Source organism: Arachis hypogaea, chromosome 12 (genome assembly GCF_003086295.3).
Source record: "Arachis hypogaea cultivar Tifrunner chromosome 12, arahy.Tifrunner.gnm2.J5K5, whole genome shotgun sequence".
Taxonomy (NCBI): Eukaryota; Viridiplantae; Streptophyta; class Magnoliopsida; order Fabales; family Fabaceae; genus Arachis; species Arachis hypogaea.
Genome location: NC_092047.1, coordinates 18589026 through 18605299, shown reverse-complemented (window position 1 = coordinate 18605299; position 16274 = coordinate 18589026). Strand labels below are relative to the sequence as shown.

Here is a 16274-nt window from a genome sequence, read left to right as displayed (position 1 = left end):
TAATACTTCATGCATATGAAATTTCTATAGGTTGAGCAGGGTTAGTTGAACTCTAATGGTAAAGTTTCACACAAAAATTAAATAACAAAATAAATAAGAAAAAATAGTTAAATGTTATAGGGTATCATAAGACATTCTTCTTTTTATCTTGGTCCATTATAGTATGATAATCCTTATTATCTAAATTATTTAATGAAAAAATTTTACTTTCTTTTTTTGAGATATACTAAAATGATTTTTTTTTTATTTGTAGAATATATATTTTTTTAAATTTTTTATTTTTTTAATTTATTTTAAATTTTTTGTGTTAACTAATGTTAACTTTATCAATTTTTTAAATAAAAAAATTATTTTTTACAAAAATATGCTTTAGCAAAAATTTTATTTTTTTGTGATTAATTTTTGCTTACCAAAATACTCTTTAATAAAAAAATTTTTATTCATCAAATTGTATTTTTACCAAAATATTTTAAAAAAAATTAATAATTAAATTATTTTTTTAAGATATCCTTCAATAATTTTTTAATTATTAAATTATGATTTTATCAAAATTTTTATTAATAATTATTTTTATATTTTATTATTAATTTTTTTAATAATTAAAAAATTATTGAAGGGTATCTTAGAAAAAAAATTTAATTATTAAATTTTTTAAAAATATTTTGGTGAAAATATAATTTAATCAATAAAAAAATAATTTATTAAAGACAAAAAAATAAAACTTTTGCTAAAGAGTATTTTTATAAAATATAATTTATTTTTTTCTTGAAAATAAATAAAGTTAACATTAGTTAACACAAATCATTTAAAATGAATTAAAAAGAAAGTTTTTTAAAAGTTATAAGAGAGGAGAATGGGGCAAATCACTAATATAAACCAAGGGGAGGAAATATTTATACAAATCTGCCAAATCAAAATTTGGTTCATGAATCCATCAATGCACATTTCTATATAGTTCGAACCAGGTCAATTCGAACTCAAACTCATTCGAATTATTCATGGTATAATTTGAATTATACTGTTAAAAAATTAATAATTTATTAGAAAAATTTTATTAAAAAATTAATAATTTATTAAAAAATTTATTAAAAAATATATATATTTTATTTCATACAATAAAAAAAAACTAACAAAATATTTAATTACGAGGTTTCTTTAAAATATTAATGAGCTATCAATTCGAATTTCATACAATACTCTTTTGTCCATTTTTAATAGCTCATGAATATTTTTTAACAAAATTTTTTAATAAATTTATTTAAATTATACTACAAAAAATATTTTATTCTATGCAAAAAAAATTTAAAAAAATGGCTTAAAAAATGTTAGGAGTATTATAAAAATTTGTAATGTTCTAATGACTTAGGTAAATACATGCGACTGATTTTTATGGTTATGAAACTAATGAGTGTGTAGTCATCTATTATGGGGTATTGGGGTGCTTAACCACAGTGTGGGGGCAGCTTTTTGGGACATTAGGCAGGAGCAATTCGGATGGTCCGAATTGCTGAAGAATAAAATATATGGTACAAATCGGATGGTCCGATTTTCAAGGAGTAAAAATTTAAATTTTAGATGGTGCAATTCGGACCGTTCGTTTTGTTTTTTTTTTTTAATAAATTGAAAAAATAATTCGTAGGGTCCGATTTGATTATTATAAGATTATTTTGAGGGGGAGGAGCAGATCGGACCCTGCGATCTGTGGTAGCAATACGGACCGTCCGATTTGTAATGGAGAATTCGGACGGTCCGATCTGTCCTTACCTGATCCCACATTGTTGTAAAGCACACATTCTCTCCATAAACCTGTGCTACTCCAGACCATTCTCCATAATAAAAATAAAAAGCGAATACATGCATGTACTCAAATTTTAAATAAAATACTCTACATAGTCAATAATAATTTAAAAATTAAAGAAAATATTTTATTCCATACAAAATAATTAAAAAATATATTTTATTCTATACAAAATAATTAAAAAAATAGTTTAAAAGATGTTATGAGTACTATAAAAGTTTGTAATATTCTAGTGATTTAGGTAAATACATGATAAAAATATATTTTCTTTAATTTCTAAATTATAGTGATTATGTAGAGTATTTCTTTAATGTCCTAAGTCATTAGGACATTACAAATTTTTATAGTACTCCTAACATTTTTTAAGCCATTTTTTAAATTATTTTGCATACAATAAAATATTTTTTTGTGGTATAATTTAAATAAATTTATTAAAAAATATTCATGAGCTATCAAGAATGGACAGAAGAGTATTGTATAGAATTCGAATTGCTCACCATATAATTTGAATAAGAGTGATTCGAGCGTCCCCGGGTAATTCGAATCATGTAATATCTCACCATATAATTTAAATAATTTTATTAAAAAATTATCATAATTTTTTTTAATAAATTTATTTAAATTATACCACAAAAAAATATTTTATTCTATGCAAAATAATTTAAAAAATAGCTTAAAAGATGTTAGGAGTACTATAAAAATTTGTAATGTCCTAATGACTTAGGACATTAAAGAAATACTCTACATAGTCAATAATAATTTAGAAATTAAAGAAAATATATTTTTATCATGTATTTACCTAAATCACTAGAATATTACAAACTTTTATAGTACTCATAACATCTTTTAAGCCATTTTTTTTAAAAATTATTTTGTATAGAATAAAATATATTTTTTAATTGTTTTGTATGAAATAAAATATTTTCTTTAATTTCTAAATTATTATTGACTACGTAGAGTATTTTATTTAAAATTTGAGTACATGCATGTATTTACCTAAATCATTAGAACATTACAAATTTTTATAGAACTCCAAATATTTTTTAAGCCATTTTTTAAATTATTTTGCATAGAATAAAATATTTTTTGAAGTATAATTTAAATAAATTTATTAAAAAAGTTATTAAAAAATATTCATGAGCTTTTAAAAATGGACAAAAGAGTATTGTATGGAATTCGAATTGATAGCTCATTAATATTTTAAAAAAGTCTCGTAATTAAATATTTTGTTAGCTTTTTTTTAATGTATGAAATAAAATATATTTTTTAATTTTTAAATTATTAATTTTTTTAATAAAATTTTTAATAAATTATTAATTTTTTTAATAAAATTTTTCTAATAAATTATTAATTTTTTAACAGCATAATTCAAATTATACCATGAATAATTCGAATTAGTCAAATTCGAATTATCTGAAAATGCGTGCGTGGGTAACTGGGTGTAATTCGAATTAGTGGGTGTGTGCGTGTGTACATAGTTCAAATCACATTGATTCGAATTACATGTAGTTTGAGTTCGAATTGACCTGGTTCGAACTATATAGAAATGTGCATTGATGGATTCATGAACCAGATTTTGGTTTGGCGGATTTATGTAAAATTTTGCTCTCCTTGACTTAATATAATGATTTGCCCCAAAAAATGTACATTTTACAAATAGAGAAGAGAGGAGTGTCATTTTAACATATCTTAAAAGAGGAGAATAAAATTTTCTCTTATTTAATTTTATAGGTTCAATTTATTCTTCTAGACTATTACAAACCTTACGTAAAATTTAACCCTTTTTTTTAATTTGATAGTAAAATTTTACTTAATAATATATCATAGATGAAATTAGAATTAACATACAATATCTTTCTCTCATATAAAGATATTCATATTTTAATCAAAAATATTATTTATACACTAAAATTAATTATTAGAATCAGTTACTAATATATTTATATATTTATATTTTAATATTTATTTATATTAATGACTAATTTTTGTGGCTGATTTTAATGTACACATAATATAATCATATTTCAATTAATTAAACGTTAAAACAAATTGAGGATACATATAGAATTTCAGTACAGAATATTTGTACTCACTAGCAGAGTGCTGGTGTAGTGTTAGTGAAATTTATTTAGAGCAATGTTATATGATCATTAAATATTATTATTTTTGGTCAATATTTGATTAGCAATATAACATTAGAAATATAGTTAGTTATACTGGCTAAGATTAGTTATATTCACGGTGTCAGTTAGTTAGTTTGTTAGGAAGTGACTTTTCTCAAGTTTGTTATAACTGTTTTCAGTCTTGTGCTCAAGTCTGCTGCGTTTGTTTATAAAGACAGAGACACAAAATTGTGTTGGCAGAAGAGACATGGACAGAGACAATGTGTTCAGAGACACTGAATTAGTGTATTTTGTGTCTATCCTAACAGGAAAGACATAGAGACACTAACAAGAGACACAACTTATATTTTATTTTTTCTTTCACTATTTTTGTTAATTTTTTATAATTATATTTTTTATTATTATATTTTTCATCTCAAATTTTTTGAATGGAAAAAAATAAGAATAAATTGGATTTTCATAATTTGTTCTAATTTATTGCCAAACAGAATACAAGAACACAAATTTTATATCTCTATCCATCAATGTCTTGTCATATCCTGTTTTCAGTGTCTTATCCTATCCTGTTCTTGGAAACAAATGCAGCCTTAGTTACTAGCTTCTATAAATAGCTATACCTAACTCACTTGGGACTAAGTCTTGTATTCTTCTCTAATCAAGGTGTGTTTAATAAAGTTCATTCAATCGTTTCTTTCTTTGTTTTAGTTATTCGAGATTCTAATTCTTCATTGCTTGATCTGGTTTCTACATTGTTGTTTTCTGTTGCATAACTTTGATATTCAAGGATCTTAGAATCCTGATAGAAGCGTCGATGTAGTAAGTTTAATTATTCCATAATTTTTTATAATTTTATTAAATTTTTATTTAGAATTAAAAAATTTTAAATATGAAATTTATTAAAAATTGCAACTAAAAACAGAATATTCTTAAAATAATATTATACAAAAGTAAATATATCAAGAATAATACAAAAATTTAATTATAAATTTTATACCGTAGAAATCTAATTAAAGATTTGATAGACTTAAAAGAAGTAACCATAGTATGTACAAATAAATCCTAAATCCGAACAAAATTTGCTAGCTAGAAAAAATGGATCTCTCTCATATGCATACAAACTGCACCACTCTATAGTCTAAGAAAATACTCTGACATGTAATGTAGGCGACTATGAAGTTGATACAAATGCAGAATGAAAGAGTAAATACACAAAACAATGATGTCTATCCATATTCGATTCTCCTATTGTGCATTTTGCCTTGAATTTCGGTCAGGTTCATCATGCAATGCAATATACCAAATAAATTCCATATAGATATATATGGATAAATTAAATTAAAGCAGACAGTGCAAACAACGTTATCCTTATTATGTGTAAGAAACGAAGGGTTTCATAGCCATGCATGCTGAAGAAGTCATCAACTCCATGATCAATCTCAACATTCATTCATTGACGTGGCCAAAAGAAATCAAATAATAAAATTGTGGAGCTGGTAAGACTTTAGTTAGTATATCAGCCAATTGGTGCTAATTGCTTGGAATATGAACGAGTTTGACAGTGCCTAAACCTTCTCTCTTATGAAATGGCAGTCGATCTCCACATGCTTGATCTCTCAAACAATGTCGTATTGGTGATAATTCAAATTGCTAAAAGATTATCACGAGAATTAGTCTTAGTTAATACATTAGAGATATAATCATTCTTGAACATCTCTTCTTATTAATTAAAATTTTTGAAATAAATAGTTTCATAGTGTGATATCATAGTGTAATATCAGAACTTTTACTATTTAAAAATTTAGAGCTCAACCTTTGTTACTTAAAAAGAAAAAAAATTCAATATAAAAAAAGAAACATAAAAATTTATACAAACTCAAAAAATAACTCTTATATCAAATTCATTAGATATATAAATATTTATATACTTTTGTTTTTATTTAATTAAATTTTGAGATAAATAATTTCATGATGAGGTATTGAGGTGATACAAGAGAAAAAGAAAAGTAGAAAGAAAAAGATGACAAAAAAATAGAAAAAAAAAAAAGACAACAATAATTTATACATTAGAGATATCAATATCCAATTATCTATATCATATTCAAACATCATATCAATCCTTAAATTCCAAAACCCAATTAGGTAATCATATCATATCAATCCTTAAATTAGAGATATTGTTCCATCTACTTCAACTATTTTATCTTCTTGAAAAAATATAAAAGTTTATTTTTTTTATTTTGTTTATAATTTTAATTGCTCTTTTGGTTTTTCAATTTCTAGAATAAACAAAAAATAGAACAATAAATAATTATACTTTACAATTTTGATTCTTGCATTAGAAATTTTTGATATCATGTATTCTGATTACCTGTAGTTTGAATGATTTTATTTTTTTTCAACTTATCAAGAGGCTGCAAACTAATATAAATTATTTAAATTAAATTCATGTCATTTGATAAAAAAAAAAATAGACAATTTTTTCAACAAAAAAGGAGTTATTTTAAACAAATAAATCTATACTAAATCATTAAGTAAATGAAATGATAAAAAAAGAAGTTTATTAAGTTTAAAAAAAATATGCCATCTAATTTTTAATTAAAAAAATCATATAACACATTTTAGTTGTTAAATAATAATAATAATAATAATAATAATAATAGAGACTTATTTTATTTTGGTATTCTAATTTAACCTAATTTTATCCTCTCTACACTTTTATATCCACATTGGTTTTTAACTTGTATACAAAAATCACATATATTCTTTGGCAAACCATTATTTGGTTATCCAATCATGTTTTGTGTATGAGAACTTTAGCCTATTTCAAACCCATAATTTTTTATTTTGGAATTCGTTAAATTCCCCAACAGTAAACCAAAAATAATTATCACACTTAAATCCTAAATTTGCTTTGATTAAGCGTTTGACAACTCATTCTAAAGATCCATATGTCTTAAGGCTATTAGATAGTCAATTAAAAGTCACTCTTAGTCACTTAATACTATATTACACTACACACACTCATACACTTATGCGCGCGCACTAATCTATTCTAATCTCTATCAATTACTGACTTTTTTTTTCCAAATTTTACAATAAATCCACAATTTTATATTTTATTGGCAAATCGATTACACATACATAAGGTTTTGGTAAAATATTAGAAACCAATCATTGTTATTATTTTATTTTCTACTAGCTCTGTGATACAAGCCATACAATTGAAGACACTGTCAGCCGAGATCACGAGCTATAGTTTACGAGTTTTCTTTGAAAAAGTTTTGTACCTCTGAGAATTAAGCTTTTTGGATGGTTTGTGTTAGTTGGTAGAGTTAAAACCAAGGGGAGGTTGACTAAATTAGGAGTTAACATTATGAATAATAGTATGTGTGTACTGTGTACTAAGGAAGTGGAATCTGCTGAGCATTTATTTCTTTCGTGTGAGGTAACATGGCAGGTGTGGTGCAAGTGTTGAAGTCACTGAGTAAAGATTAGGTAATTCCTGGAACCATTAAAGAACTGTTTGACAGTTGGCATGACATGCACAATAGACAACAACGGCAGAAGCTGTGGATGACCGCGTTCTTTGCAGTAATTTAGAACATATGGTTGGAATGTAATGCACACGGATCTAAGAAATAAAAGAACAAGTCTTGAGATTATTCACAGAAGAACGGTGTTGAGCTACACAGAATGGCGTGGTTGTGATCCTATGGGAGGCAGATGGAGTTGCCAGGGAATTATTTTATTGTTCGTAGCTCTTTATGTTACTTTCTTTCTTTTGTATATTCCACTTTAATGTGTTGAGCTTCATTTGTTTAAAAATATATATATATATATATATATATATGATATATATATATATGACAGACTTTAAAACATTATAAAATTTATATATCAATATCTTTATAGGCAAATAGACTTATATTTTAGTTAAAATTTGTCATGAATTAACATGTTAGATAAAATAATTCATTGAAAACTAATTTAAGATATCACTTTAAAATTTATTTGAAATATTTTCAGCCAAATTGATGATATAAAAAGGTAAGAACCTTGAAAAACAAAAGAAGCAACCCGCAGCAACGAATTGCAAGAAGAAAAAAATGATCAAACCCAAGCTACTATGGAATTTGCTGACAAACGGAGGAGGATGCTTTATAAAGACGTGTAAAACATCTTTTTGTAAAGATATTTATATGTTGTATTATTATTAAAGGTATTAATGAATTGGTTATTTTTAAATTTCTTAATAAATTAGAATAAAATTAATTTTTTTATAACAATAACAATAAATTCAATTGTTATCAGATTCGATCGAACCGATTAATTTATATAACCCACTAGATTATAGTTTTTTTTAGTTTTTTTTTAAACAAAAATTAGGGATATATTTGTCTTTTTATCAAAAAATTTAAATATGGTTCGGTTTAAATTAAATCGGTCGAATCAAATCAGGTCTAATAATTATAGTGCGAATAATTAGATTTATTATTGTTGTTATAATAAACCGATTTTGTTTTGGTTTATTAAAAATTAAATTATTAACCAATTTAATAAAAATATCCAATAATATTATGACATATATAAACATTTTAAAAAAAAAAGATATTTTTAGTATCTTTATCGAAATATTCTCCATATATCCCTCATAAATCCTATTTGAGATATATATGTAAGTATAGAGAGAAAAAAAAAATAACAAAAACCCCTAAATTTTTATGATTTGTTATCAAAATTATTGTTATCACCCGGCCCACATCTTACACAATGTTAAAGTGTAAGTGTAAATTAATATTATTGATTAACAACGTGCATGGAATATTAGTTTAGTAATTATTAGATCAGAACATAGCTATTTTGATAATCGATGGTTACACTCTGTTAACTAATTAATAATTTAATTATACACCAGCAACAGAATATATGAAATGTGTAGAATATGAAATCACTTTCATGACAACTGGATCTGTGTGCTTGTCCATAAATACCAATAATAATATATCACATGGACAATATATTATACAGTACGGCCGTAAGAAACATTTTCAAAATCATGCCGACATAATAATAACAAAATATTAGGTAGCTAAGTTGATAATACATACATTAGTATATTCTATTCGGCTTAAGTATATGCTATCATATATACATTGTGTCTCTCTATAATGGTTTTTTATATTCACTTTATCTATTATTATTAGTTATTAGTTATTATATCATAAATTATGGTAATAACTTTTTGAATAATACCCTAAATAAATTTCTAAAAATTTAGCAGTCTGACAAATTTATTTTCTAAAAAAATTAGCTAGATCTTGAATTTTTAAGATTATTAAATATATGCCATATAGATATTCAAATCAGGTTGAATTGGTTAACACAACACACTCTTTTCTACATAGAAGTTGTAGGTGTGACGTGTCAGGTAAAGTAACACGTGTCGCGCTCAGAATGGATTAATCTTTGGACATGTAGCTAAAATGACGTCATTTTGGGACGACGCCAAACGACGCCGTTTTAAGTGGACAGATTTGTCTCCATCTTTGTTTTCTGGTTCTCGAAACTTCGACGTTCTAAAGTCAAATAGATCTCCTAAAATTTTTATTATAAGTAAAAAAGGTTCCTAATTTTAAGTAGGTACTTTGTATAAAAAAACGTATTCCCTCCCTTTCTCTTTGTAAAATTACAAGTATCAAAACCCTCACCTAGATTTTACGACCTAACCTTTCATATTCTTCACCCCATTAACGCTTATCCAAATTCGTAATGGTGCTTTGACAGTGTGTACAAGAACTGTTTGGTGGTGGTGTGTCGTGCATATTGCCATTGTTCGAGATAAGTTAAGTTAGTTTTTGCTGTATTAAATTAGCAGTAAAGAGTGAAGTATGATAAACGTGCATGTGATGTATGTTTAGGCTAGATCAAAGACAGCTTGTTGTAGGTGTAGCTTAAATAAGAGTTATGATGAAGTGGTTACGGATAGATATTTGATAATAACAAAAATAATGTAGGTATTTGAATTTTTTATTCTATTATGTTGTTGTATTGCGCTAGTTGCTTGGTTAACTTGTGATAAAGTTTTATTTTTTGGTATTTAGATGAGTAAAGACATATTACCTGTATTTCACCGTGGTGAAAGTTTTGTTAGAGACAACAAAGGGGTACTTGTGTACATTAATGGAGAAGTCAAAAATTTTTTCCAATAGACATTGACTTGATCTATTTTTTTGACCTATAGAAATGTTTTTTGAATTTGGGTTACCATGACCACAATGCAATGTATTAGTATGATCCCACTTCTACTAACTTGGAATCTGTTATTCACCCAATTAATGAAGATAAAGAGATTAAAGTTCTGCAAAAGAACAAGATGCTAAATGAGGATACTGACGAATTCTAATTGTTTGATTGTAATTATACTTGAGATATGTTGTTTCATGTGCTTGGAATTGCATATTTTGACATACTTTGGATACTTCAATCATGATTTAATTCTAATTATAGTTCTAGTTGCTTAATTCGAGGGGACTAATTTGACATATATACTATAAATTTAGGGACTTTTTGACTTATAACAAAAATTTTAGGAGACCTATTTGACTTTAGAACGTCAAAGTTTCGAGAACCAGGGAACAATGGTGGGGACGAATCTGTTCTCTCAAAACGGTGTCGTTTGGCGTTGTCCCAAAACGACGTCGTTTTAGCCACGTGTCCAGGGACTAATCTATCCTGAACGCGACACGTGTTGCTTTACCTGACACGTTATACCTACAACCTCTACGTAAGAGAGATAGTATCGTGTTAACCGGTTCAACCTGACTTGGAGATCTATATAGCATATATCTAATAATTTTAGGAATCTGGAACCTAGTTAATTTTTTTAAAGAACAAATCTATCGAATTACCAATTTTTTAGAGACCTATTTAGAGTATTACTCCAACTTTTTTTTATCTCTAATTACTGCTAGTCATCTGATTTATTCATCTTATATTATAATTTTCCTATAAAAAATATTCTTATCAAACAAATTATTGATTTTCAGGGACAAATACATGATTGTTTTTCACAAATGTAAAGCATGCATATATGTATGCCAAATAAATTAATATAAGCCAATTAAAATACTTAAGGTTAGTTTAAATTGTCTTATAAAAAAAACAATTATTTTTAAAAAATTAATAAAATTTTTTTATATTTAAATAGATTTTTTAAAAAATATATTAAAAATATTTTTTATTTTTATTTTTAAAAGAGTAAGATATTATTGATTTTAAAAAGAATATTTTTAAAATTTTTTAAAAATATATCTAAATAAGTTTAAAATTAAATAAAAATATTTATTTTTTAAAAAATATTTTTTTATTCAAAAAAGCCAATCCAAACCAATCCTTACTGTCTTACTCTTTCCTCTTAAAAAGATACTTTTAGCCACATTTTTTTGGCAAATTTTCTTGGAAGAATTAGGGATATTAAGAATGTGTTTGGGGAAAAAATATACTTTTAAAAAAACTTCACATCACAACAACAATTTTGGAAATTTTTATGCTCCTTAGCATTGTATTTGGAACACAATAAAATTGAAATTGAATTGAATTTAATTGTAAATCCCATGGATTTATGAATGTACATTATAATTAAACTTAAATCTTTGATTATTTTTAATAGAATTTAGTTGGAACATAAATAATTTATCGTGTTACAAATATAAAAAGTATTTTTTTTAAATGGTATCAATTCCAAAGACATAGTAAAATGGGTCAAATCCGTCAGGCTAACGTATCAAATCCACAAAAAAAGTGAGTCGGACTAAGATTTGAATCCTGCCAAATAAAAAAATTCGTCAAATCTGCGCATTTTGACAGGGTGTGGCCAACCAGCTCGCGTAGGCCAAGTGTTATTTTTCTCTTTTTTTTATTAATAATTTTCAAACACATTTTATTATTTTTATATTCTTTTTTTATTATTAATTTTATTTATTTTATTTTATACTTTCATATATATGCTTAAATTATGTAATGACTTATATCTTAAGATAAAAATAATTTTATTGACGAATATTATTTTAAACAATTCTATTAAAATTAAAAAATAAAAACTAATAAAAAATTATATTATAATTTAATTATATTTTATTTTTTGATTATTATTTTTAATTAATTTTAATTAATTTTATTATTTAAAAAAAATTAAATTGACTAATTTATCAATCTACCATAAAATAAGACAAACTAATATTTTAAGCCCACTTTATTTGATAAAATAGGCCCGTCCATTTTTAGGACGGACATTGATGGGATAATGCGAGACGAGGAGGCTACCCGTTTTGCCACTAAAATATCATCATCAAAATTAAGCAAAATGAAATTAACAATAGAATTGAACTAGCCATGGCTAAGAACGTATGATGTATGGACACTGATATGGATACGGGATACAATAAGATATGGGATACGCGAACACACAAATTTTAAAAGATTATAAGATATAGAGACACATCATATATATAAAATATTAAGTATTTTTAGATAAATTATAATAATATTTTTATATTTTATTGATATTAAAATATAAAATAATATTTTAACTGTTTTTAATGTCCTGTTTTAACTATATAAAGTATTTAAAATATTTTTTGTTTTAATTAATAATATATATTATTTCTAAACTCATTTCAAGAAAACATATTAAGAATAAGGTTGGATACGTCGACACATGATGTATTTAAGTGTGTCTAAGTGTGATAGAAAAAAGGTAAATTCTACTCTACCATTCCAATAATAACATGTATATTACCCTCTGTGACATGTCATCTTTTAATTGGTTGTTATGTTAACTATGGTTAAACTATTGATAATTAAATTATAACCCAAAGTGGATAATTATATAATTTACTAAAATATTAAAAATTCAGTCTTTGATTCTTCCCTAAATCAGCCTCGCACACAATGAACCCTAATCTTCTGTATTTCCTCTCTCGTTCCGGCACCGTCGCTGCCACCGAGGATAACCGCCTCATTGGGTGCCCCATTCTCTCCATCTGTCGTGCCATCTCCGTGCTCGAAAGCATCGCCGCCGCGTCGTCACAAGCAGCGCCGCCTTCCTCACGGTATCCTTCCCTCTCATGAAATTGCGTTGCAGAATCCCTTATCCACTCTGCAATAACCACCAAGTGTGATGACCATGAATCAATCAAATGGCTTCTTTAACTTGTTCATCATCTTCATCCTTCTTAACAAAGCTTCCTCTTCATTCCTCAACACCTCTAAAAAGAACAAGAAGAAGAAGCAACCATGATTTTCTAAGAATGGTGACTCGTTCCTGTCTCGATGACAATTCAGCACTTCTCCGAGCAGCTCAATACACTGTATGCCTATGAAACTTGAATTCCTAGTTCTGCAGCTTTCAAAGTTTGCAACTTTGCAATTTACTATGTGTGATCAATGTATGATTTTTCATGCATGCCAATTCAGAATTCACTAGCTTTGTTATCATAATCCCTAGTTTCATGTTTTACTTAGCAATGTTTGTCAAAAATCCTTTCTCTTTTTGTTGGGTTGCTTTCTGTGAATTAGTTGATACAGTATTGCATTCTTGTTGTTGATGTCTAGTGTTGTAATGTATGCACCTTTTTGTTTTCCAGATTTTAGGGTTACTAGGCTTATGTTGGGATTAAAACTCCTTTTTTATTTTAATGGCACCCCAAGAATCACATCCTTGTAAGTATACATATATAGATTTAATTTGTTAAGTATAATGAACCGTTTATAATGTATTTGAAAATTCATGCAGGAATTTATCTTCAAGAGGACTCACTGGACACATAGCAGTTTATATCTCTAAGCTTACTGAGTTAGAGTCCTTGTGAGTGACTCGAATGCAAATTCGTTGAATTTTTGTATATTTTTTCCTATCTTCCACTTGGATTGTAGTGATTTGAGTTTGTTGTGTCAGGGATTTATCAAATAATAGCTTAATTGGGGCGATAACTGTTTTTCTGGTAGAAAACCTGCCATCGCTTAGAGTCCTGTAAGTTTATTTCATACTCTCAGCATTAATATAAATTATTAATTTTGTTGTTACAAAAAAATAAAGAAACATTTTCTTTTGTAGAAACTTGCAGAATAACAACCTCACCGGTCTAATTCCAAATGCACTTCTCCCAAAGTCAAGTGAAGGTGTACTATCACTTAAGTATCTTACTCTTATTTAATTTGATACCCTGAATCAGTAATACCTGTTATTTACATAGTTACATGAATTTCTACAATTATATAGTATCACATATCAATTTCAGCATACTAGAACGTCACAGGTATACTTTTCACATAAAATATTTTACATGTAGCGAATGTACTAAAATGTATTACCTTCCATGTAACTATTATTTTCTTGATTTCATTATTTCTCTTTTATCTTATACACATACATACAACTTTAAATCATGACACATGGAAACTTGATAGTAAGAACCTCCATAGAGATTGCAAACTAAATGTAGTTTTTCACTTTAACTTGATTCTTGTTACTGAATGATGCTAGGTGTTGGGGCAAAATCCAAATCTATGTGAATCTGGTCCTTGTGACCAACAGACAAAAGATAAAAGCAAGAAAAATAATCCAGTTATTTATATACTAGCATCTGTTTCTGCATTTTTGATGCTCCTACTGATAGTTCTGGCAGTAGTTAACATCATTTACATTAAAAAGAGAAAGCTAAAAGGTAAAAGAAACAATACTTAAAACTACAATTTACAGTCCACTAAGTACAATTAACCATGACACACATTTTGACCTTAAAATTAGATGATGTCTACATTCATATGGAATCTGGTGATCCTTTGGAATCCAAACGCCGACAATATTCATTCGATGAAGTTGTTAACATGACCAATAACTTTGAGAGAGTCCTCGATAGAGGTAGATTTGGAACAGTTTACTATGGCATTATTGATGATATTCCAGTAGTTGTTAAGATGCTTTTGCAATCATCAGCACAAGGATATCAGGAATTTCTTACAGAGGTAAATTTGATAATAAAAATGTTGGTTATCTAATATTTCTTGAATCTCAATACAAAATATTCAATAAGTATAGAAACAAAGGTAAATTCTACTCTACCCTTCCTATAATAATATGTATATTACCCTCTATGACATGTCATCCTTTAATTAGTTGCTATGTTAACTATGGTTAAACTATTGGTAATTAAATTATAGCCCAAAGTGGGTAATTATATAATTTACTAAAATAGTAAAAATTCAATCTTTGATTCTTCCCCAAATTCAGATGACGTAAATGCTTTGATCTCATTGGTTTTTTTGAAGAACTTGCAAGTTGTCCACCAGCAAGTACGAGATTCTGGATATGGAGATTTATTGCCGATGAATCTTTAGCTATTGCTGCTTCAAGTATCCTTCCTCGTTGGAATTACTTTCATTTTCTCAGATTCTTAGGTTCCCCCCCTCCCACCCAAAAAAAAAAAAAAAAACACCAAAGAAAAGGGAAAAATCATATATATTTTGTTAACTATGTTATTCTTTGTAAGCAAGAGTAAGAAACAGAGGTTGGTTCCTTACTAGTCTTACTTGTTCATTCTTTTATCTTATTAGCTCAGGCAATCACTCTATCAACCTATATAGTTTCTCACAACAATGCATTGTTCGCTTTGCTAGTGTCAAATAATTTTGCTCAGATAAAAAGCAATGTGTTTAAGCGATACAGTGGGGACAACGTATACAATTTGGTTTACTTTGGTAAGTTATTGTGCCTACTAGAGTTTATTTTCCTTTGATTTCTGCTTATTTGGTATATTGATGATTAGTTCCTATGCTAAATAGAAAATTATGCAAACCCTTTTAGAATATGATGAATAGAAGTCACTTTTTAAGCAAAATGAAAGTTAGATATGGTGTTGAAGTTCATGATTAGTGCATCCCTTTGATTTAAATTCTAATTTTGTTAGGACTTAATGGGTTGCATTGGTTAAACACTAGTAAATATTTTATGTATGCATTTTGATCTTTTAAGGAAATATGATATGAATATGATAAGGGTATTACGGGCAATTAGGAGGTACATTGTTAGTGAGTGAGAATTATGGGAATATGTATGCGAAATGATAATTGATATCATCAAGCATTCATTCATTGCTAAATTTAATGACATGAAACCCATTACATACTCTGAGTTCCTTGAAGACCTCTGTAAACAGGTATTTTCATCTGATTTTTTGTGCATTTCATCCATGCACTATTATTGGTTGTTTATTCTGATTAAAAAGGCATTAAACAGCTGGTTGTGCATGGTTAATTTGCATATGTTTCAAATCTCTCACGGGGTATCTTGAATT

The 16274-nt window shown here is 26.6% G+C and overlaps 1 long non-coding RNA gene across 1 annotated transcript; it reads left to right on the top strand.

The window, feature by feature from the left end:
• The first annotated feature begins 13605 nt into the window (after positions 1-13605).
• LOC140177295 (uncharacterized) lies at positions 13606-13945 on the top strand. The gene is made up of 3 exons (XR_011869113.1): positions 13606-13641; positions 13715-13786; positions 13877-13945. It is a non-coding gene; the product is annotated as an uncharacterized lncRNA (long non-coding RNA).
• Positions 13946-16274: the final 2329 nt, after the last annotated feature.